Source organism: Saimiri boliviensis, chromosome 4, assembly GCF_048565385.1.
Source record: "Saimiri boliviensis isolate mSaiBol1 chromosome 4, mSaiBol1.pri, whole genome shotgun sequence".
Taxonomy (NCBI): Eukaryota; Metazoa; Chordata; class Mammalia; order Primates; family Cebidae; genus Saimiri; species Saimiri boliviensis.
Window position 1 is genome coordinate 130,362,459 of NC_133452.1, and position 23,524 is coordinate 130,385,982.

General features: G+C 39.9%; 1 long non-coding RNA gene across 2 annotated transcripts; it reads right to left on the bottom strand.

Moving 5' to 3' along the window:
* Positions 1–12,779: 12,779 nt before the first annotated feature.
* Positions 12,780–18,139, bottom strand: LOC141584344 (uncharacterized). Of its 2 annotated transcripts, XR_012517345.1 has the most exons (3): positions 17,925–18,139; positions 15,729–15,858; positions 12,780–14,630 (listed from the first exon to the last, which is right to left on the bottom strand). It is a non-coding gene; the product is annotated as an uncharacterized LOC141584344 (long non-coding RNA). The 2 variants fall into 2 exon arrangements; XR_012517344.1 differs by having other exon boundaries at positions 12,780–15,858.
* Positions 18,140–23,524: the final 5,385 nt, after the last annotated feature.

Consider the following 23,524-nt stretch of genomic DNA (forward strand, 5'->3'; position numbering starts at 1 on the left):
TCGTCTGTCCTGCCTTCGGTCCTGTCCTGGAGTCGGGACTGGAGTTTGCTGCCTCCCGCCTGACGAATTGGGACTGGCAGGAAGTGCGTCTGCATATAGCCAAGATGACAGAAGGCGAAGATATTTAAGTGACTCCATTCATCACTCAAGGGACATTTCCAGGACCTCTAGAAGGCAACCCGAGGTCTTTTACATACCCTCCAGCAGATTGCTTCATTGTCAGTGGTGGGAGTTAAGGTTCAGTGAGGTTAAGTGATTTAGTTGTCCACGGTCAGAATCCAAGTTTACCTGGTTTCAGAGCCCCAGCACCCTTTATTACACTATGGGATCAACATCAGGATCCTGGTTTTAAACTACAGGCCCAGGATTTGCTGGGCTTAGATATCTACAGGCAAAGTATAGAATTCCAGAGTTGGAAAGCACTTAAAATCTTGTCTAGTCCAAGGCAATCCACTCAATCCCAGAAATGAACCTTAAATTGACTTTTTGATACAGGATCTCAGGTGGTCGTCCAGGCTGGAGTGCAGTGGTACCATCTCGTCTCACTGCAACCTCTGCCTCCCAGGTTCAAGCGATTCTGCTGCCTCAACCTCTCAAGTAGCTGGGATTACAGATGTGTGCCACCTCACCTGGCTAATTTATTTTTATTTTTGTTGAGACGGGTTTCACGATGTTGCTCAGGCTGGTCTTGAACTCCTGAGCTTGAAGCAATCTGCCCGTCTCAGCCTCCCAAAGTGCTGGGATTACAGTTTAAATTGACTTTAAATTATGCCTCCCTGTAACAACTTATCTCATTCTTTTGCCTTCTTGGTTGAATGCATAACTCCAACCCTCTTCCTTATGTAACAGCTCTTCAGAGATATGAAGAACACTGTCATCTAGGAGTGTAACAGCTCTAAAGGTTCTGTCACTAAGAATCAGAGCAGAATTCCTCAGAAAAAAAATAAAAATAAAAAAGGAAACTCAAAGATTACATCTTGTGAAGTTTGTTTGCTACATCTATTCCTGTGCATAAAAGTGCTTCAGAGAAGTAATGTAACTACATCTAACTTATAAGAAGTGTGAGTGGGTCCTGGGGAATTAATAACATTCCTGAAGATTCACAGAAGAGTTGATGGCAAGGCATTGGAATGTGGCTTGAACAAAATGATAGCCTGAAGTTTGGTTCTGAGTTCTCCCAGCACTCCTTCCCATTCCCTTCTATGCCCACCCTTACCCCAGCCTCCTCCCCTTCTCTCCTCAAACTCTCAGAACACTGCCTATTTGGAATAAAACTAAAACCTTCTTGGAATGCTTCAGTATCTTCATCTGCTGTGAACTGGGTAAATAACTCCCCCTGGACCTCAGTGCCTGGATTTAAGATCTAGATGCTCTGAGATCCCTTCCACCCTACCACTAACACATTCGACGCTGGAAACAGCCTCATGATATTCCTACTTAAGGTGTATCTCCTAACCCTAAAGAAAAATCGCTCTGTCTATTACGGGAATTCCATTCCCTTGAATATGTGGGAACAGGATGATTCTTAGGCAAAGGGACCACTGCCCTCTCAACACAAAGGCACTAGCTGCTGCCTTCTCCAGCTAATGGAAAGGCTGCAGCCCAAGGTAAGGATGCAGGCAAGCCAATTCCCCACACCATTTCACACAGCTTTCTATGCATGATCCACAGCAGAGACTCTTAGCTTTCAATGTGACACTAACCCCTTTGGCATCCTGGAAAAATGCACAAAATACATAGGATTGCAAAGGAAGTCAATTTTATTGAAATGCAGTTATCAAATTGTTGAACATTTAATTCTGTATGTGCTTCTTTATTAACATATTAAAGATAAGTGAATGCTTATTTTTTATGTCTACAAATAAGATAAAATAAATACAAAATTTAGTTATTCATACATTTATTCATCAGTGCCTCTTGATATTGGAAATGTTTCTCCTTTTTGGTTTATGGATTGACTGTGTTCCTGAAAAGCTTGAATTATATTTTAAAAACTCAGCCATAAGCTTTGTGGGAGACAGAATGTACCTGTCAAGTTCCTTCTTGTATCTCTAGCACCTCACACAGCATCAGGCTCATAGTAGATATTCAAGAATGTCCTCTCAATTGCAATATATTTGAAAATCTCAGCATTGAAAGGAGTTCTGTGACAAACCATTTCAAAAAGTTAAAACCAATAAACAGGCCGGGTGCGGTGGCTCATGCCTGTAATGCCAGCACTTTGGGAGGCCGAGGCGGGCAGATCATGAGGTCAAGAGATCAAGACCGTTCTGGCCAACGTGGTGAAACCCTGTCTCTACTAAAAAATACAAAAATCAGCTGGGCGTGGTGTCATGCGCCTGTAGTCCCAGCTACTCAGGAGGCTGAGGCAGGAGAATTGCTTGAAGCCAGGAGGCGGAGATTGCAGTGAGCCGAGATTGCGCCACTGCACTCCAGCCTGGCGCCTGGCGACAGAACAACTCTGTCTCAAACAAACAAACAAACAAACAAACAAACAAAACTAATAAACACTCAGTATATATAATTTTGATGAAATAGAGTTGTTCACAAGTGGACAAAACTATCCTTTAAGTAAACCAATGGAGACATTTGAGTTGAATAATTTATACAGACTTATAATCTGAAAGAGGGCTCAGACATAGTCTCATACTCTTTTATCACACAGATAAGGAAAAGTTGGAGCTCAGAGAAATTTGAAAAAGCTTGCCCAAGGCCACATCACTATTTAGGAGCAGTTATTTTAATATGTAACAAATGATGTGTGATTATCCTTTTTCAGAAGGGGTTACTGAAGGTTTTCTTAAAGTAACAATATTATATAATATTTTATAAAACTTAAAAACTCTATAACATAATGCTTTATAATGCTTAAGAATTCATAAACCTTTAATAAAAATATTTAAAACATACATAGAAATGATAAAACTGACTTCATGTTGATGGTTATATCTGGAGGTGGTGAAAAAAATGGGATTGAGAGGTATCAATTTTATTACAGTTACTGATTTTTTAAAAAACCATTGAAACAAATAGGACAAAATACTAAGATTTAATGAAGATGGGTGTTTGGGCAATGTGGGTTCATTAGTCTTTCCGTATGTTTACAGTACTTAATAAAAATATTAAAACTAAAAATCAGCGAGGGAGCTGGGCGCGGTGGCTCAAGCCTGTAATCCCAGCACTTTGGGAGGCCGAGGCGGGTGGATCACGAGGTCAAAAGATCGAGACCATCCTGGTCAACACAGTGAAACCCCGTCTCTACTAAAAATACAAAAAATTAGCTGGGCATGGTGGCGCGTGCCTGTAATCCCAGCTACTCAGGAGGCTGAGGCAGGAGAATTGCCTGAATCCAGGAGGCAGAGGTTGCAGTGAGCCGAGATCGCGCCATTGCACTCCAGCCTGGGTAAAAAGAATGAAACTCCGTCTCAAAAAAAAAAAAAAAAAAAAAAAAAGAAAAAAAGAAAAAAAAATCAGCGAGGGATTGGCAAACTAATAAGATTTTTTAAAAATATTAAGCAGAGGAACAACATCAACTGTTATTTATCTAAAAAACCATGAAAAGAAATAGACAATATAAGTAAATAAGCTAAAGGGTTTAGTCAACAAAGCAGACCTTCTGTAATTAGCAGCATGAAGGAGTTAGAGTACATCTTGTTATAATTAACAGTAAATATTTGTAGCATACAGAAAATACATGGAACAATAGTCATGCAATCACTACTCAAACACAGTTGTGCTGTTCGCACCTGATTTCAGGTTCACCTTTCTTTCCCCCTCCCCAGATGCAATTACCAGTTTAAAGTTAGTGCATTTCATTTGTTATTATGTTGTGAGAATTGTCCTTGTGAAATATGGACATTTAGTTCATTTTAATGGTTGCACAATATTATACTGTAGAAAGGCAATGCAATTTTATTTACTTTTTTATTCATTGATGGGCATCCCCTGACTTTCCATTAATTATAAACAAACCTGCAATGAACATCCTTATGCATACTTCCTTGTCTATGTATTGTAGAATGTCTTCAGGTCTCTAGGGCACATAAATGTAGAATTGCTTGCCCGTAGGACACTTGTCTCTTTAAATTTATTCAACACTGCGTATGTGAAATAAGTAGTTGAAATACGTGGGAAAACTAACCCTTCCACCAAGATTCTGTGCAAATTCCCATTTCTTCATATTTCCCTATCAGCACCGGGTATTGTTAGGCTATCTACCTTGAGATAATAAAGTTATTCTACATTTTCCCCCCAAAGCTTTAAACCTTTACCTTTTCACATTTAGTGCTTTATTTAATTTAAAATTTATTTTTGTGATGGTGTGAGGTACAGATCTGGTTTCATTTTTTTCCCGATGGAGATAGCCTATGTTCCCAAAATATTAACTGACTTATCCAGCAGTTCTCAAAGTGTGATCAGAGGATCCCTGGGGATGTTGGGAGGGATCCCTTGGTCAAAAATATTCAGAATATTAACATGTTATTTGCTTTTTTACTCTCACTCTCATAAGTGTACAGGAGAGTTCTCCAAAGACAACAATGGCATGTTATGAATTTCTCTGGCACCTAACAGATTGTGTGCCTATGTATCATATTTTCTAGAGTTCTCTATGATAATAAGTTTATGGTATAAATATGTAGTTTTCAGAAATTATTTGTTTCTTTTCTACTGTGCTTTTACTGGTTACCTTCAGTTATACCTGTTATGTTATAATCTCTGTAATCTCATTATCTTCCGAGAAATCATTTTTAAATCCCAAAATTTTCCTGTTTTTACACAGAAACATAACAAAAATTATGTTTACTTTGTTGTTTTGCAATAATATATTTTTCAAAAACTTTTTTAAATAAAAAAATTTGGCCGGGCACGGTGGCTCAAGCCTGTAATGCCAGCACTTTGGGAGGCCGAGGCGGGTGGATCACAAGGTCAAGAGATCGAGACCATCCCGGCCAACATTTTGAAACCCTGTCTCTACTAAAAATACAAAAATTAGCTGGGCATGGTGGCGTGTGCCTGTAGTCCCAGCTACTCAGGAGGCTGAGGCAGGAGAATTGCTTGAACCCGGGAGGCGGAGGTTGCAGTGAGCCGAGATTGTGCCACTGCACTCCAGCCTAGCGCCTGGCAACAGAGTGAGACTCTGTCTAAAAAAAAAAAAAAAAAAAAAAAAAAAAAAAAAAAAAAAATTATCGGAATAGGGTGGATGGTTGGCTTTAAAAAGGGAGATGAGAAAACACATGTTCTGGTGTCTGGATTGTCTATGTCTAGAGATGCTGAACAGGATGACACCGACATATCAGGAGGTTCTCTGATTCCTCATAAAAAGGAGGAATTATTCCAAAGAAACTGAGCATGACTGTACATAACAAAAATATGTCTAAAGTGATCTTTCCTTCAGCTTTATAGATATTAATAATTTATCATATTTTGTCTTATGCAATAAAACATTTTAAAATACTAACATGGTTCCAACAAAGTTGCAGTATCATACTGGGACCAATCATTCAGAGTTTATTAAAAAAAGGAATTAAATAACCTAAATGTAGATGTAACACACTCTTTAAAAGCTTCTTACAGGATAAGCCATCATATTTTATTGGCTGGGAGGAGCACTCACAATCACAGAGAGACTAGTAAAGGCTTGAACAGTTGACGTTGCTAAATACCTGCTGGATAAAAAAATCACAAGAATGCATAGTGCTGCCATTTTCCAATGATGCAATAACTTGTCAAATTAAAGACGTAACTGTAGACATACAGACTGAGTTAATATGTCATTAAAGAATTGTAACTTAGCCTTACAAATGGACTGGTCTACAGATTGCTATACATGCTGTTTTGCTTTCATTCATCAGGTATCAGTACCAATTGACCACTGATGATCTTTTATATGAATTCTGGGCAACAGGGGTTCTGAAACATTGAAAGTGTTATATGACTTTTTTGAATCTGGTGGTTTATCCTCAACAACTGTGTCAACTGTGTTAACATTTCCACTGATGGTGCAAAAATGGTGGATTTTATCCAATGGTGGGTAAAACTACTGGTGTCTTAGCACGAATCAAGGCAACGGCACCAAATTTTATTAGTAGTCATTGTATTCTTCACCACTACGCATTCGCAGTAAAAGTCGGTCTTACTAAGACAATGTCCTTGATAAAGCCATAAAAATTATTTTCCATTAAATCTCAACCCATAAGCAAATCAAAAAATATATTCTTTGTGATACAATGTGATGTACCCATAAAACACTTCTGCCACATGCTGAAATACAGTTGTCTCTAGGAAAAACACTTGCTTGAGTTGCAAGCTGAATTAGCCACTTTTTCTTTTCTTTCATTGAAACACCATCTCTTCACTTGGAAAGGAAAAAAAAAAAAAAGACTGACAGAAAATTGATTATTTGAACTTGGGAATTTGGTAGACATTTTCTTGAAAATAAACAAAGTGGTACTGTCACTTTAGGGAAAACAACTAGTTGTATTTGTTGCCAGTGCTAAAATTTAAGCTTTTAAAAGTAGAAGTTGGAATTTTGAAAGCTTGCATTTGCTACTGTGGGATACTTAAATTTTTTTTCGATATCAGCAGCAACATTAAGGAATATGATTTTTTTTTTTTGGAGACAGGGTCTTGCTCTGTTGCCAAGGCTGGATTGCAGTGGCATGAACAGGGCTCACTGAATGCAGCCTCGACCTTATGGGCTCAAGTGATCCTCCTGCCTCAGCTTCCCAAGTGGCCGAAACCACAGGTATAGATCATCACTCTTAGCAAATTAAAAAATTTTTTGTAGATATGGGGTCTTGCCATGTTGCCCAGGCTGGTCTTGAACTCCTGGGCTCAGACAGTACTCCTACCTTGGCTCATTACTATTTCTAATGCCCTCATTCAGAAGTCTGGCAACTTATTTTATAATGTCAGGTTTCTTACATAGCATAAGAGGCCACTGCCCACCTCTCCAGCTTCCCCCATTTCACTGTATTCTCTAATAAGCTGATCTTATTATTGTTCTTTTTCTTTCTTTCTTTTTTTAAGACAGAGTCTCTTTCAGTCGTCCAGGCTGGAGTGCAGTGGTGCGATCTCTGCTCATTCCGCTCACTTCTACCTCCTACCTCAAGTGGTCCTCCTATCTCAGCCTCCCAAGTAGCCGGGCCCACAGGCGCACACCACTGCACAGGGCTAATTTTTGTATTTTTGTAGAGACGGGGTTTCACCATGTTGCCCAGGTGGGTCTCAAACTCCTGGGCTCAAGTGATCTAGCAGCTTCGACCTCTCAAAAGTGCTAGAATTACAGCCACCATGCCCAGCCTATTATAGATCTTTATTAAAACAAAACAAAAAAAGCCCCAATACATTGATTCATGATGCTGTACCTTTGCATTCACATGGTTTCCTTTGCCTGGAATCACCCCCTTCTTCTACCTGCTTGGAAAATTCCTAGCTATACCTGCTAAAATTATATTCAGATGTCTCTTTTTCCAGGAAGCTTTTCTTAACCTGACTCATGCCATTAATTCACTGGGCTGAGGGCAGGGCTCATGCCTGTAATCCCAGCACTTTGGGAGGCTGAGTTGGATGGATCACCTGAGGTCCGGAGTTCGAGATCAGCCTGACCAACATGGAGAAACCCCATCTCTACTAAAAATACAAAATTAGACTGGTGTGGTGGTGCATGTCTGTAATCCCAGCTACTCTGGAGGCTGAGGCAGGAGAATCCCTTGAACCCGGGAGGCGGAGGTTGCAGTGAGCCGAAATCTCACCATGCACTCCCTCCCGGGCAACAAGAGCGAAACTCCGTCTCAAAACAAACAAACAAACAAACAAACAAAAGGCTTTATTTTTCTAGCTTATCTTCTATTTGTTTGTATTGTTGTACTGATCATTCTCTAAGGTATTGAGGCTCTTGTAGAATTCCTGTTACAAAATTATCTTTTGGTCTGATAATACTTACCTACATTGAGCAATCACATAAGAAACAGGCCTGGGAAACTCCCTATTGGGTTTCCTAAAACAATATTGTTGAGAGATTATTTAATTAGTTTTCTTTTCATTGGAATTTACCAGAGAAATATATTTCTGGTCTTATGGTATTAGTTACTCTTCAGATTTGTTTTAGAAAATAATCACTATTAACACGTTTTGGAATTGGTTGCTGGAAAATTTCTAATCAAAATTGTGGTTCACCTCTAGCAAGCATCTAAAATTTTATGATCTCCAATTAGCCTCAGTTTAGACTCTAGTGAGTCATCTAGCCTCACAATAACTGAAGTCAGGCATAGTCAGTTTTCCCACACTGATAGAGAGCTGGAAAGCGCTGAGGTGCAGAACCTGCAGCCTGAAATGGTTGCTTTTTCTAAATAACAGTAAAACGGTTGCTCTCTGAGGATAAATAGGTGGATGTTGTTTGGTGTTTGCAAAGCTTAGAGAATCCCGTGTTTGAGACTTTTTCCAATGTAAGCATTTTTTTTTTTCCTTTGCAGAGGGGCTGTTGGATAATTGTCAATTTTCCCAAGAATATGATTTTTTTACTTGTTTAAATAGAGTAGTCCCTTCTTATCTACAGTTTCACTTTCTGCAGTTTCAGTTACCCATGGCTTGAAAATATTAAGATACTCTGAGAGAAAGAGGAAGAAAAAGAGGTGTCACATTCATGTAACTTTTATTAGAGCACACCATTATAATGCTATTTTATTATTATTGTTAATCTCTTAATCTGCCTAATTTATAAATTAAACTTGATCATGGGTATGTATGGGAAAAAACATAGTATATATACGGTTTGGTACTATCTGCTGTTTCAGGCATCCACTGAGGATACTGGAACATATTCTCTGCAGACAAGGGGCAATTACTGTATGAGATTTTTTTCTTTCTGTGTAAACACATGGTATCATATTCCATTTTGTGCTGCTATAACAGAATATCACAGACTAGGTAATTTACAATGACAGAAATTTATTGGCTTATAGTTCTGTAGGCTGAGAAGTCCAAAATCAAGTTGGACTTCTGACAAGCCGGCATCTGACAAGGGCTTTTTTTTGTTGCATCATCACACAGAGTGGAAGGGTGAGAGAGAGCAAGCAGGGGCTGAACTCACCCTTTAATAACATCATCAATTCCACCCATGAGGGTGGAGCCCTCATGGCCTAATCAGTTCTTTTTTTGAGATGGAGTTTCACTCTTGTTGCTCAGGCTGGAGTGCAATGGTGCAATCCCGGCTCACTGCAACCTCCACCTCCTGGGTTCAAGCAATTCTTCTGCCTCAGCCTCCCGAGTAGCTGGGATTACAGGCCTGTGCCACCATGCCCGGCTAATTTTGTATTTTTAGTAGAGATGGGGTTTCTCCATGTTGGTCAGGCTGGTCTCGAACTCCCGATTTCAGGTGATCCACCCGCCTCGGCCTCCCAAAGTGCTGAGATTATAGGCATGAGCCACCGTGCTCAGCCTAATCACCTCTTAAAGATCCCACCTATTAATACTGTTACAATGGCAATTACATTTTGACATGAGTTTCGCAGGGGAGAAACGTTCAGACCACAGCACATGGGTTAGGTGACAAATGAAGAGTGAGGTACACAAGAGCATCCAGAACCATACCATATAGACACCAGCTCTTTTGGTGTAAAGGAGCACAAATGTAGAAGCTGCATTGTTTCTTGATAAAAGAGTCCTGGAAAGATGACCAGCTATATAGTTTCCACTAGAGGAAATGCAGATCGGTTTGTATGACTTCAGAGTATGAAATATAAAGACCTGAAGTCTGTTACATTTTTTTTTTTTTTCAGGACTAGAGTGACTGTATTACAGATAACGAAGGAAAGGAGCCTCCTTTGAAAGATGCATCTAAATTAGGAATGGGATTCTCATTGGAGGATGTTAAAAAATACAAATCAATGTCTCTCATGTTCAATGGAGCTCCTAGTTTTATCAGTTTCATGAGACTATTACTAACTTATTTGAATCCAAGATGAGTCTCAAATACACTCAGAAGAAAAAAATTAAGAAATTAAACCAGACTCCTAAGGCTTTGAATGTTAATAACACTCAAGAAAAATTCCAGCCTGGGTTATAATCAAAGTCTAAGATTTGTGAACCTAACAGGGCCCCACTGTTAACTGTTTTCAAGAGAGTGCTGAGAAAAATTCCAATCTGTACCTTAAACAATTAGGTTAAATGATTTAAAGAAATTATCCTTCAGAGGACTGACTTCTTAAAAATTTTTCTACTTGGAAAATGTCCCTTCTAAATAAAAAAAGTGCTTGCTTATAAAAAATCCTTGGTTCAAAGGTAAAACTACGTTCTGAAAAATGTAAAATAAGTACAAGCACATGTGAAAATAACTGTTAACAGCAAATGCTTAAGAAGTGTTCTTGTTTTCTAAAATTAGTATTTCCTGTTCCTAAAAAGTTTTTAGATCAGAAAATGGAAAAATATAACTCTGGTTTAATGGAGATACGTAATTTGACTGTAGACCAATAATTGTCATAAAAAGACTTTAAAAATCCTTCTAGATTAATAACATAGAGGAGTCTTAGAGGATTACCCAGTAAAATAAATTCAAAGTGACAGTATTAATCTAAGTTTCTTTAATATTCATAATCTGGGTAAACGTTTTCATAAATTAATTTTGTCAATTTTGAGATTAAAATATGTCCTGCTCTAATTTCACCATGTGTAAAATAAAAAGGCAATCATGGCCCATATAAAAACCATGCCTCCACTGAAAAAAAAAAAAAAGACTTATTTTTGGATAGTTTAACAGTTACAGAAAAATTGAACAGAAATTACAGAGAGTTCCCATATGTCCCCTCATGCCCTCTTCCTGCCAGTTTCCATCTTGCATTAGTGTGGTACATTTGTTAAAACCAGTGAGCCAATATTGATGAATTATGAAGTAAAGTCCATAGTTTACATTATGGTTCACTCTCTGTGTTGTATATTTTATTGGTTTTGACAAAGGTATGACATGTATCCATCATTACAGTATCATTCAGAATAGTTGTACCGCTTCAAAAATCCTTTGTGCTCCACCTATTCAACCATCCTACCCATGGACCACTGGTAACCACTACTTTTTTACTGTCTCCATGGTTTTGCCTTTTCCAGATTCCAATATAGTCGGACTCATATAATACGTAATCCTTTCAGATTGGCTTCTCCTTAGCAATATGCATTTAAGGTTCCTCCATTATCCAGAGACTTTTTTGGTTGCCACCATTTGGGTAGAGGGATCAGGGGTTAATGTTACTGGCATCTAGTAGGTGGAGACTAAGGATGCTGATGAACATCCTGCAATGCCCAGGATGTCCCCTACAATAAAGCATTATTCAGCCCCAAATGACAATCATGCTTGAAGTTGAGTAACCTTGTGTTAAAAGTGACATGTGGCATGATAAATGGGCAGTTTTGGCTTATGTTATGATATTCTGGATTCAGATATTTCCTTGAGCAGAGAAGCTGAAATGCAGAAAATTTTTCATCTGATGATCTTGATGCTTCCTTTCCTGACCATTGTAAAGAATGAATGGCTCCTTGGCTTTTTTTTTTTTTCTGTTTGTTTGTTTTGAAATAAGTCTTGCTATGTTGTTCAAGCCGGTCTCGAATTCCTGAACTTCTGGGCTCAAGTGATCCTCTTGCCTCAGCCTTTAGAGTAGCTGGGACTACTGGCATGTGTTACTGCGCCCAGCCTTTAATGTGATTTTTAAAATTTCATTCAGGTGACAAACTCATGCTGAGGTTCCAATTTTTGTCTTAGAGATAGAATATTCTAAATTTGTTTTTAAAAAGGTGAAGAAATACTAACTTTCTATGAAGCACTCTAAGTACTAACAAAGAGCTTGGTGAGTTCTTCCACTTACCTGTGTCCCACCTGTGCTTTAGCGGCATATATATAGATAGATATATAGAGACAGGGTTTTGTTCTGTCACCCAGGCTATAGTGCAGTGGCACGGTAACAGCTCATTGTAACTACCAACCTCAAATTCCCAGGCTCCAGCGATCCTTCCACCTTGGACTCCCAAAGCACTAGGATTATAGGCATGAGCCACTGCCCCCAGCTCAGTTGCTTATTTTGCATTATTTTAAGGCAGTGGAGACAAAACGCTAAATATCAGTTTCTCACAGATCAACATCACATCTTGGAGTAAAATAAAGTCATATTGAAGGTATTTTAATGTATGTTTTCTTGAACTTCTTCAGATTTGAAGGGAAAATATTTTCATTAATTTTTACCAAAGATTACTGGATCAAGTAAATATATTTTTCTGCTTGGTTAACAGTTTATAGTACGCTGTTATTTCTCTGTTCATTTATTTATTTTCATCATATACCTTCTAGAATAAGATTTAATTTGATGGAAAAATTTTGTGGATTCTGCTGTAAATAATGCACATAGTAGCAGTCAGTAATAGAATTTCTGTAAACCTAGATTTGTTAATGATCTAATAACTTCTCTTCATTTTGCTGCTGATTTCCACCAAGTAGATTAAATTGTGTTCTTAAAAGCAGAAATTCATTTGTGTATGGATACAAAACAAAATGTTCCCAAATGCAATCTTGGATGTGATGCTCTAAACTTTAGGAATCCAGCTTCACTTATTTTGGATTAATTTCTTCCGCTTGGAGGTTGACACACTGTTCTACATGTATCAAATGCATGATTATAAAATTAACCATTTTGTGCAAAAATGAAATTACACACACACACACACACACACACACACACGTTCTGTAAATGATACAGCACCAACTCTGTCATACTTTTAAAAGGCACTTCCAGAGGACATAAAAAATGAAAAGAGATCTTTATTTAGAACCTATTGATTTTTGATCTCCAATCTTGTGTGTGTGTGTGTGTGGGGGGGTTGTTTTTCTTTAACCCCAGTTTAATCTAATTTGAGATTCATGAACAAGGTATCTCTAAGTGAAAGAGCAGCAGATATAATTATTATTTTATAAGACTTTGTGAAGTCTTTGGTATAGTTCTAAAAACTGAAGGTAAAAGATCAAATGTATAAATGTATGTATAAAAATAGTTTTGCTAGTTAGGTGGTTTCTAATTCTTTGTTTTCAACAAAATTGAAGAAGAACCTTATACCTGAGCTGACAGATTATTAAAAAATGTTACTTAATAATAGCCCATTATGTGAGTTTACATACAACTAAGAAATTTCAAAAATTAAGTAAAATTGCCTCAACAAAATTCTTTATTTTCTTATTCATTTATATGACCAAGATTCCTTATTCTTTCATGTTAATTTTTTAACTGAAATAATACAGAACCAGATTCATTAAAAATAAGTAACATTTGTCAACATGAAATTGGAAAAATAAAGTCCCTATCCATCTCATTAAGATGCATTTCCAGTTAAATTTTACCTTTATAAATTTATACTTTTATTTACCAAATGTACATTACAGATTGAGCATCCCTTGTTGGAAAATCTGAAATGCTCTAAAATCTGAAACTTTTTGAGCACCAATATGATGCCACATGTAAGTACTGTACTTAACACAAACTTTGTTTCACATGCAAAATTATTTTAAATATTGTATAAAATTACCTTAAGGCTACGTATATAATGTATATATGAAACAAAAGTGAACTTCATGTTTAGACTTGGGTCCCAGCCCCAAGATATCTCATTTTGTATATAAAAATATTTCAAAATCCAAGATAATCTGAAATCCAAAACACTTTTGGTCTCAAGCATTTCAAATACGGGATATTCAATCTGTATTAACATTATTTTGATCTCTAACAGTTGGTAACCCTATCTTAATCCATATAACTTTTTTTTTGAGACAGGGTCTCACTCTGTCATCTATCCTAGAATGCATGCAGTGACATGATCATGGCTCACTGCAGCGTCAACCTCATGGCTCAAGTGATCCTCCTACCTCAGCCTCTCAAGTAGCTGAGTACAAGCAGGAGCCTCCATGCCCAGCAATCTTCTTTTCTTTTCTTTTTAAATAAAGATGAGGTTTTCCTATGTTGCCTAGGCTGGTCTTGAACTCCTGGGCTCAAGTAATCCTCCTGTTTCAGCCTCACAAAGTGCTAGGATTACAGGTGTGGGCCCTGCATCCAGCCCATATGACTTTTTAAACACTTAGAACAATAAATTAAAAATTCAGTATAAGAACATATTTTGTTGCAAAGAGGCATAATAGGTAGCTCAATAAAATATTTCCAAGAACAAGAAAAACTTTACATTAGGATGCTGCCAGGGTTGAGCATGCCGAAAAAAAGGAAAAAAAAAAAAAATCTACAGGGAGAGTAGAATAAAAATATGAATTCAAAGGGGGAAAAAAAGAGCAATGTAAAATTTCCAACCATTAAGAAAGAGATTGTTTGTATATTTTTTAATAATGGGTGTCAAAACATTATGTGATTTACATTAAATTGAACATATGAGTGATTAACAGTTTTATTTTAAAGTGTTAATATGGGAAATATGTTGGAAATCATATATTTTTTGCAACTATCTGGACACATGTTGACAATTTTAGGTCTACCTAAGTCTATGAGAGGAGGCGTCCAACATTTCACAATCCTTGTAGGAAAGATGTGAAGGGAAGACCATCGAGCTATTCTTCCTTCTTCTTTTGTTACCCCAATAGGAACATGGACTTACAACTGGAGAAGAAAAGCTAGGTGTCAGCAGATCAGCAGAGACATGATGGAGTGGACATTTCTTTTAGTTCCTTACCAGGAAGTCCTCTCAAACTGAGGAAGAAAATACTAAGGGAGAGACACACTAGTCTTGAAGCCCATACATTTTTTTTTTTTTTTTTTTTTAGATAGAATTTCACTCTGGTTGCCTAGGTTGGAGTATAATGGCACTTATATTGGCTCACTGCAACCTCCACCTCCCGGGTTCAAGAGCAATTCTCAATTCTCCTGCCTCAACCTCCCAAGTTGCTGGGATTACAGGCATACGCAATCACTCCTGGATCATTTTGTATTTTTAGCAGAGACAAGGTTTCTCCAAGTTGGTGAGGCTGGTCTCGAACTCTGCTCTTAGGTGATCTGCCTGCCTCAGCCTCCCAAAGTGCTGTGATTACAGGCGTGAGCCAATGCGCCTGGTGTCCATGCATTCTGGAAGGCCCACCTCACACTCCAAATTACCAAACCCCAAAGCTCTCTTCAGCTCAGCAGGTTGTTCTTTAATTTTCAGCAACTCTTCCCCACAGCAGAAGAACCAGTTTTTCTTTTCCCTCATAATTTGAACCCCTCCCTCTAATTTACTTGAAGATGAGACAGTGTTCTCTTTTACTACCAGTGAAAATAAAATGAGCTGAGAAGAGAAAATAATCTGTGTGAGGCCAGGGTAGAAGTAGAAGTTGTGGATCCTCGAATAAACAATTAGTCTTACACCTGAAGCAGGATAAACAATAAATGCCAAACCCAAGGCAGAAACTAGAAACATGGAGGAAAAGAGGCATAAATGCCCCACATTAGACATTCACATTCCAAGAAATCTTTCTTGCAGCAGTGACCTTCCTACAATGACCAACTTCCTCTGACTCCAGATTGACTCCTTATTTACACTTGGGTTAGATATTCCTTTGACTAGCCAATCATCCTATTGTATAGTACCATTTATACATGCATCGTGCTCACCTGAAGAGTTTTTATGGAGTCTAGGACCTAGTTTCCCTCCATTGAGTCACTGGTGAAAAATTTAGTAAATCTAAGAAGAGAGATTAGTAAATGTAAGAAGAGTTTGCTCACTGTGTGTGATATTCCTACAGATTCATGTCTTCTACACACACGGATCTCTTGGATATAAGGTACGCATTTCCCAGTTGTCTGGGTGACTTTCTGGTCACTATCCAGGTTTCTGGCTCGGCTTCTCAGGCCCCTGTGAATAAGCAGAGGGGATCCACATCCAGACCAGGCTCCTGGGGCTGAGACCACAGCGGCTGGCCGTGCCTCGCAGACCTGACATTGCGCACTGAGATTCCTGGAAAACCTGTGCTGCTCATTTTGCAGTTCTCCATTTTGACTGCTTCTCAGACTGACCACCAGCCTGTGAGTTTTCATCAGCCGCCTGCCTCACCTCCTCTAACCCAAGCAGCAGCAGGGACTCACTTGCAGGCACTGGTCTTGTAGGCAGTGACTTTTCAGCCACATCCTCTGTCTACCAGGCTAGACTTGCCTGCCTGAGAGGCATACTCCTTCCATCCTCTATCGTATATCTGTGAGCTACCAACTCTGGCCCTAATGTGACAGTGCCAGAATATTGTGCTCATCTATTTAGAGTGAGAAACCCATAAGGCAAACTGAAGAGGCCCTGTATCCTCACTCCCTTTCTGCTCAGTTTTTTGACCTATATTATCTCAACTTCACTCTACTAACCAGAGCACCAAGGGTAGGCTAGCAATTATGTCCGTGGTGACTACAGAGAAGCAGGGAGAAGATGACTTAACGATCCTCTGCGTTGGATCCCTGGTCCTACTGAAGGCATCTGATAGCTTCTGATTTCCCTGGTCTGAGAAGAAAGTCCCTCTCTACCTCTCCCTCCTTACTCTACCTCAGGCTGAGGGGCTCAGGCAGCCTTTTATGTTGCATATGGCATAGGTATCTCTGCCTCACTCCAGAGGGGATCAACCAATAACCACCTTCTTCTGAGGTCTAGTGCCCACAGACCTGGTGTTCATAAATTTAAGTCCTGGATTTAGGTCTCCTTTCCTGTAGCCAAGTGATCAGTGACAGGCAAAAATCAAGAGCCCAGACTTTCAGAGTAACCTGATCAAGACTGAGGTAACAGCTCACACAGCTAGAGCACAGACAGATACATTGGGTCTGAATCTTGCACACCTCCCTTTGGAACTACTGGGATGCACGAAACATGGGATTTCACTCAGTTGTGTTCACAGTGTATGATTTTCTACAGATTCTTGTCCTCTACACACAGGGATTTTTGATCATTCTGAATTGTTGATTCCCATAAAAAATGAATACATGGTCATCATTGTATATGCTGCATTTATGAGAGTCTCCAACACATCTTTACACGTCTGAGGAGTGGAAGAATTTTCCACAAATTAGCTTCTGATTCCCCAGATTTCAAACCTCATTCCTCTTCCACCTCTGGCACTGGGAGTGGCACAGCTCTTTAGTGCTCCAGGCCAGAAGAGGTGGCGCAGGGGTAAAGTCATTTCTGGTGGGGGGAGAGGGGTTTGGAGAAAAGAAAGAGAGAAGACTGGGGGGGTGGTATACAGGGAGGGTTAGGAGAAACTCCGGAGATACGGCCCACTCAATGGAGGCACATGTAACCAAGCTGAGAAACGACACAATACCCAACAGAGTTGGGAGATGTGAAATCCAAACATCGATGTCCAACTAGGCATAGAGGAAATACTCAGATTTCCAAGCAGGTTCGAGGTTCAGAGGAGAGCGCGCTGGGTTGAAAGCGCTGCTCTTGCAGGATGGGGTGGGGGTGTTCATGCAAACTTCTGGTCCAGCAGAGGTAGAAACAGACCAGGTTCAAGTAGCAGCTTAGAGGCAGCGGACTTGAGGGATGAAGACGTGAGGCCCAGAGGGTGGTGCCTGGCAGAGAAAACAGCTGCCGGACACCAAGGCCACCTCGGGTTGAAGGGAACAAGTTATAGCCAAACAAACACGGTGAAAACAGGAAGAATAAGGATATCACCCGGAGTGCTCCCTGAGACCCTCCCCAAGAACACGGATTCTCTAACGATGCCTCCAGAGCAGGGACACTCGGCGTACATACATCTGACCCTTCTCCCGCCCCTTCCCTCTCCTCCACGGGCCGCCCTGGAGGACGGTCAGGGACGAGAACTACTCTCACTGTGTCTCCCACCCCACCCCAACGATAGGGGAATCTAGAGATCCGTATCCCTCCTGCACCCCGCCCCCAGCCGGGCGCCTTCTGGGAGACACAATCACCGTCCCAAATCTCACCGTGCGACTGCATCCGAGCGCTTTCTCCAAGTGTTCGGGGAGCCGCCGGAACTCTTCTTCCAGGCAGGCGTTCAGGGACCCTGCACATTAGGCACCTCCCCTTGGGGTTTTGAGTCCCAGTGTCTGCCTCCGTCCAGGCCCAGGTGCCGACCTTTCAGTGCCGGGGGCGGGAAGCGCTCACACCGAGGACCCCTCAGGCGTGCGGCCGCCTGCGCCGGCGCGCTGAGAGATTACGTGCTTGGGACCCGCCCCCGCGGGCGCGCCCGGGGCGCTCCAGCTCCGCCCTCCTCAGACGCTGAGGCTATGATTGACCTGGCTGAACGTCAATCAGGGCTCGGCGTCGTGGAGGCGGGAGGGACGCCGCAGGCCCCGCCTGCTTAACGCCCCTTGGGGTTATTCTCCGCCTCCCCTGGGGGGCCTGCGCTCGCGAGTCCTTTAGGGGGATCCCCGCGGCAGCCTGAGGTGGTCGGCGCCTGGTCGGCGCGCCCTCGCGCTGGTTGAAGAAGAAACTGGCCCAGGCGGGTCTGTGCGTTCCTGGTCTCAAGGCCGTGGTTCCGGTACTGCACTTCCCGCTCCTCCAGTCCCAGCTCCCAGGCTCCGTCTTCTCCCGCGCGGCGCCGGACAAACACCCGGAAGAGAGAGTCCCAGAGAGTCCAGACTGCTGGCGCCCCGCGACCTGACTGCCGCCGTCCACGACTCCGGCCCTGGCTCCCTCTAACCTTCCCGCCCCTCTGTGCCCCAGGGGGGCTGCTACGCGGACAATTACTTGTCAGCTGGAAGAAAAGGAGGTGCCAGTGTTAGGAGCCTAAGAGGGTTGGATCAGGAAAGCAGGAGAGGGGGAAGAGGGGCCGCGGAAGAAGCGGGAAGGAGTAACAGCTCGAGCTTTTCCTGTAGGATAGTTTCTCTTCTCTCAATCCCGCCCCAGCTGCTGCTTCTCGCCTCAGTTCCCCACTCCCACCCGTGCATCTCTGCGGTAGGCGAGTGAAGGAGTGGGAAGGGGGCTTTTGGTCGGGGTATCTGGTCCTGCAGACCCCACAGCTTTGTCTGAGAATTTACTTAAGCCCATTCCAACTGACTTGATAAATAAGAATCTTGACCAGCCCTGGAATCTTCCCCATTGGTAGGTAGAAATGAGGGACGTCATCTGTCCCCTAACGGACTAAGCTGAAACTGCAGGTCATGTGGATGTGGGAATCCACAGCACCGGCTGCGCTCCTAAGGCTGTTAGGTCTACCTCCAAACCTCATCTAAGACCCTGAGCCTAAGTAGGGATACACTGGATTTTTTTTTTTTTTCTTTTCTTTCTTTTCTTTTTTTGAGACAGGGTCTTGCTCTGTTGCCTAGGCTGGAGTGCAGTGGCTCGATCTCGGCTCACTGTCACCTCCGCTTCCCCGGTTCAAGCGATTTTCGTGCCTCAGCCTCCTGAGGAGCTGGATCTACAGGTGCGCACCACCACACCTGGATAATTTTTGTGTTTTTTTGTAGAGACGGGGTTTCACCATGTTGGCCGGGTTAATCTCGTTTTTATTTTATTTTAGAATAAAATAGAATTGAAAATACTTGCCTGTATCACAGGCAATCAGAATAACTGTAGTTTCATGAAAACTTTGTTTCTGTTAAATATGTTTGTGTGCGTGTGCGTGTGTGCTGGAAGGTTTTATATATATATATATCTTGTAGAGAGAGCGGTGGAAATCAACAACAAAATAAAACTCCGTAATTTTGTTATTTTCTAATAGTTCGTGATTTTGAGTAAAAATACTTCTTTAAGAACAAAATTTTGAGCCAGCTAAAGAAAGATCAGAATCAAGCAGGCTCCCATTGAGGCCTAAATAGAGGTTCATCTTATTTGGCTTTTTTTTTTCTTTTCCATCTTGTGGGCTCCTTTTAAGGCCTAGCAAGGAATTACCCTCCCCAAGTCTCCACTCCCTGCTTGGTTCAGCCATTCAACCATCTCTCGGGCTCTTATCCTATCCGTGTATGGGATGAGATTTTTCTGATTTGACAGAGACAATTCACAAATCACGTTAACTTTTTGAAGGCAGAGATTTTAAACTCAAATATTATCACCAGAGAACTAAATAATTAAGAAAGATGAGTTGTCAAAAGTACAGAAGTTTTACAGCATTAAGGGTTGTTTTGTCAGGTCTTGTCCAAAATATTTGATGTCTAGAGGTTTGAAAAATTGTTAGAAATAATACTTTATGATGACAGTTTTCATTTATTGTTCTTCCCAGCTTTAGGAGCAGGGGAAGAACCTTTTTTCCTTCTTATCTTGTTGAGAATTTTTTCACCAGTGTTTCAAGGCTAAGAACTGAAATTCCAGTATTGACATTAAATTAAAAAGAAGCAGGCCCTTTTAGGAAGTCAAATTTTATTATATGAGATGGAATATAATATTGAGATTACTTATTACTTAAGCATGGGATGGGGGCTTTTAACAACAGACCAAAAAAAATAAATAAATAAAGTTGGAAGAACAGGAATGAAATAAAGCAAACTTTAATTATTCATAGATGATAAATTATCTACAGAGAAAAATAATTTAAAACATAAGAGTTTGGCACAGTGGTTGGCTGAATATATAAATCAATTGCATTTTCTATAAAAACAAAAAAGTAAAAATGTGATTAAATAGTTAATAAAATATAACAAACTTCCAGTACAGTTGACCTTTGAACAACATGGGCTTGAGCTGTGCAGGTCCACTTATATATGGATTTTCTTCTGCCTCTGCCACCCTTGAGACAGTGAGACCAACCCCTCCTCCCCCTCTTCCTCCTCAGCATACTCACCATGAAGACATGAGGGTGAAGACCATTATGATGCTCCACTTCCACTTAATGAATAGTAAATATATTTTCTTTCTTTATTTTTTTTGCAGAGATGGGGTCTCGCTATGTTGCTGAGGCTGGTCTTGAACTCCTGGTCTCAAGCAATTCTCCTGCTTCAGCTTCCCAAAGTGCTGGAATTACAGCCATGGGCCACTGCACCTGGCCAACATTTTCTTTTCTCTAGCTTACTTAATTGTAAGAGTATATAACACATAAAAATATAAAGTATATGTTAAACAACTGTTTATGTTATTGGTAAGACTTCTGGTCAACAGTAGGCTATTAGTAAAGTTTTGGAAGAGTCAAAATTATATGCAGATTTTTGACTGCACAGGTGGCCAGCACCACTAACCCTCGCATTGTTGAAGGGTCCACTGTAATCAGGAATAAATTCTCAAAAAGGAAAGGCATGCAAGAGCTTAGTGGGGAAAATTAAAATCATTAAAAGAAGTTGAAGAAGTACTGCACAGATGGAGAGCTATATTCATGGTCAGGAGGCATCAATATCATAAAAATGCCAGTTTTGCCCAATATGATCTGTAGTTTCATGCTATTTCTAGAAAAATTTCAACAAAATATTTTATAGAATTAGACACAATGATATTAAATGAAGGAACACAAGTTCAAGAAGAGCCAAAATACCATTGAAAATAAAGAGGAAGTTGGGGAATTTCCTGACTACGTGAGAAGATATTATATGCACCACTGGATTTAAGACCATGTGCTATTATTGGTGGCAGGGGGAGTATACAACCGGGCCAATAGAATAGAATGGAAAGAGCGTCAGGACCCCTTGTATGTGAAGAATGTTTACTAAAGACCAGTGGGTAAAGGATGTATAATTCAGTAAGTTTGAATTTATGACACTGGATTAATGGATATATATACATCATGCATAATAAATTCCAGATGAACTGAAGACTGACACATTGAAGGCAAAACTGCAAAACTTTTTAAATGAAAATGTGAAAGAAATACTTGTATGACGTAAAGGCAGAAAAATATTTATTAAAAAGGCACATACAAATTTTAAAAATATGAAAAGATAAATAAATTTGACCACATTAAAATTAGAAACTTTTGTTTATCGAAATACACTCGAGAAAAAAAAGCCACAAACTTACTTTATTTGTACCACACATAATTTATATAGGATCAATATCCAGAACGTCTAAGAATAGCCCCATAGGAAAATGATCAAAGATGTGAAAGCGCAGTTTACAAAAAGGGATATATAAATGACCAACAAATACACAAAAGTTACGCTCACAATAGTTTTAAGAGGATTGTGAATTAGAACAGTCCTTGAAATAACATTTTAAAATCACTAAGTAGACAAACATTGAAAAGTCTAACATTATCAAAAATCAGTGAGGATATAGAGTGAGGGGAACTCATACTCTGATGGTGGACTTCCAACTGAAATAATCTACTTGGGAAAAAAATGGGTATTTTGTAGAGTTGAGACTAAGTATATCTTAAGGCATAGCTGCTCTACTCTTAGGTATACATGCACCTTAGGGAAATTATGGAATAAGGGAAATTATGGAATAAGGCACCAAGAGCAATGTCCAGGAAAAGTCATGAGAGCATTTTTTTGTAATTGCAAAAAGCTAAAATCAACCCAGTGTCCATTTGCAGGTAAACCGATACACAAATTTTGGTAGAATGTGGATTTATGCAACATTGAAATCAGTGAAATACAGATACAATAATTAACTTATGTAATTCTTAAAATTATTGAATGAAGCAAACAAGTAACAAAAATACATTATGATATTAATTATGATGTTAATTTGTTGTCGGAAGCAAAGACAATATTTACTATGATGAAAAGCAAGATAATTATCAACTCCAAATGTGGAATAATAGTTGCATTTTGCAGAGAGGAAGGGAGATTCTAAGGGAAGACAAACACAGGAAACTTTAATGTTAAGGGTAATGTTCCATTCCTTCATGTGACTCGCGGGAAAAAATGGATGTTTAAAATTCTTGAAGATATGCATCATATGCATTATTTATTCGTAAAAAAAATTTCAAAAACCGGATTCATAAGAAATAAGAAAAGGAGAAAGATGTATAAGAAATCGTTTGTACAGGGACAAGTAACAAAGACAATTTGATGAAATTTATTGAGACAGAAGACTAAAAAGTGAAAAAGCATGGTACATACAAAAATATAAAAATATGGCAGAAATAATCCAGATATATATGTATTTGTAATCCCCATTTATATCATTGCATTAAATCTAAATTTTTCTGCTTCTCAGTAAAGGGGTGTGTGTGTGTGTGTGTGTGTGTGTGTGTGTGTGTGTGTGTATCTATCTCAGCTGTTATCTGCTATTCAAAAAGTGCTGGTGGCAGTGGCTCATACTTGTAATCCCAGCACTCTGGGAGTCTAAGGAGGGAGGATCACTTGAGCGCAGGAGTTTGAGGTCTGGGTAACATAGTGAGACCCTGTCTCTATAAAAATAAAAAAATTAGCCAGATGTGGTTGTGCATGCCTGTAGTCCCAGCTACTCAGGAAACTGAGGTGCAAGGATCACTTGAGCCTGGAAGGTTGAGGTTGCAGTGAGCCATAGTCACACCACTGCACTCCAGTGTAAAAGGCAGAATGAGACCCTGTCTCAAAACAAAAACACACAAACAAAAAACCAAAAACTAAAAGCATGTAAAACAAAATGACACCAAAGTGATTAAAATAAACCAATGGACAATGATAAACTCAGGCAAATGCTAAGAAAAGTTATAGATAGAAATACTGAT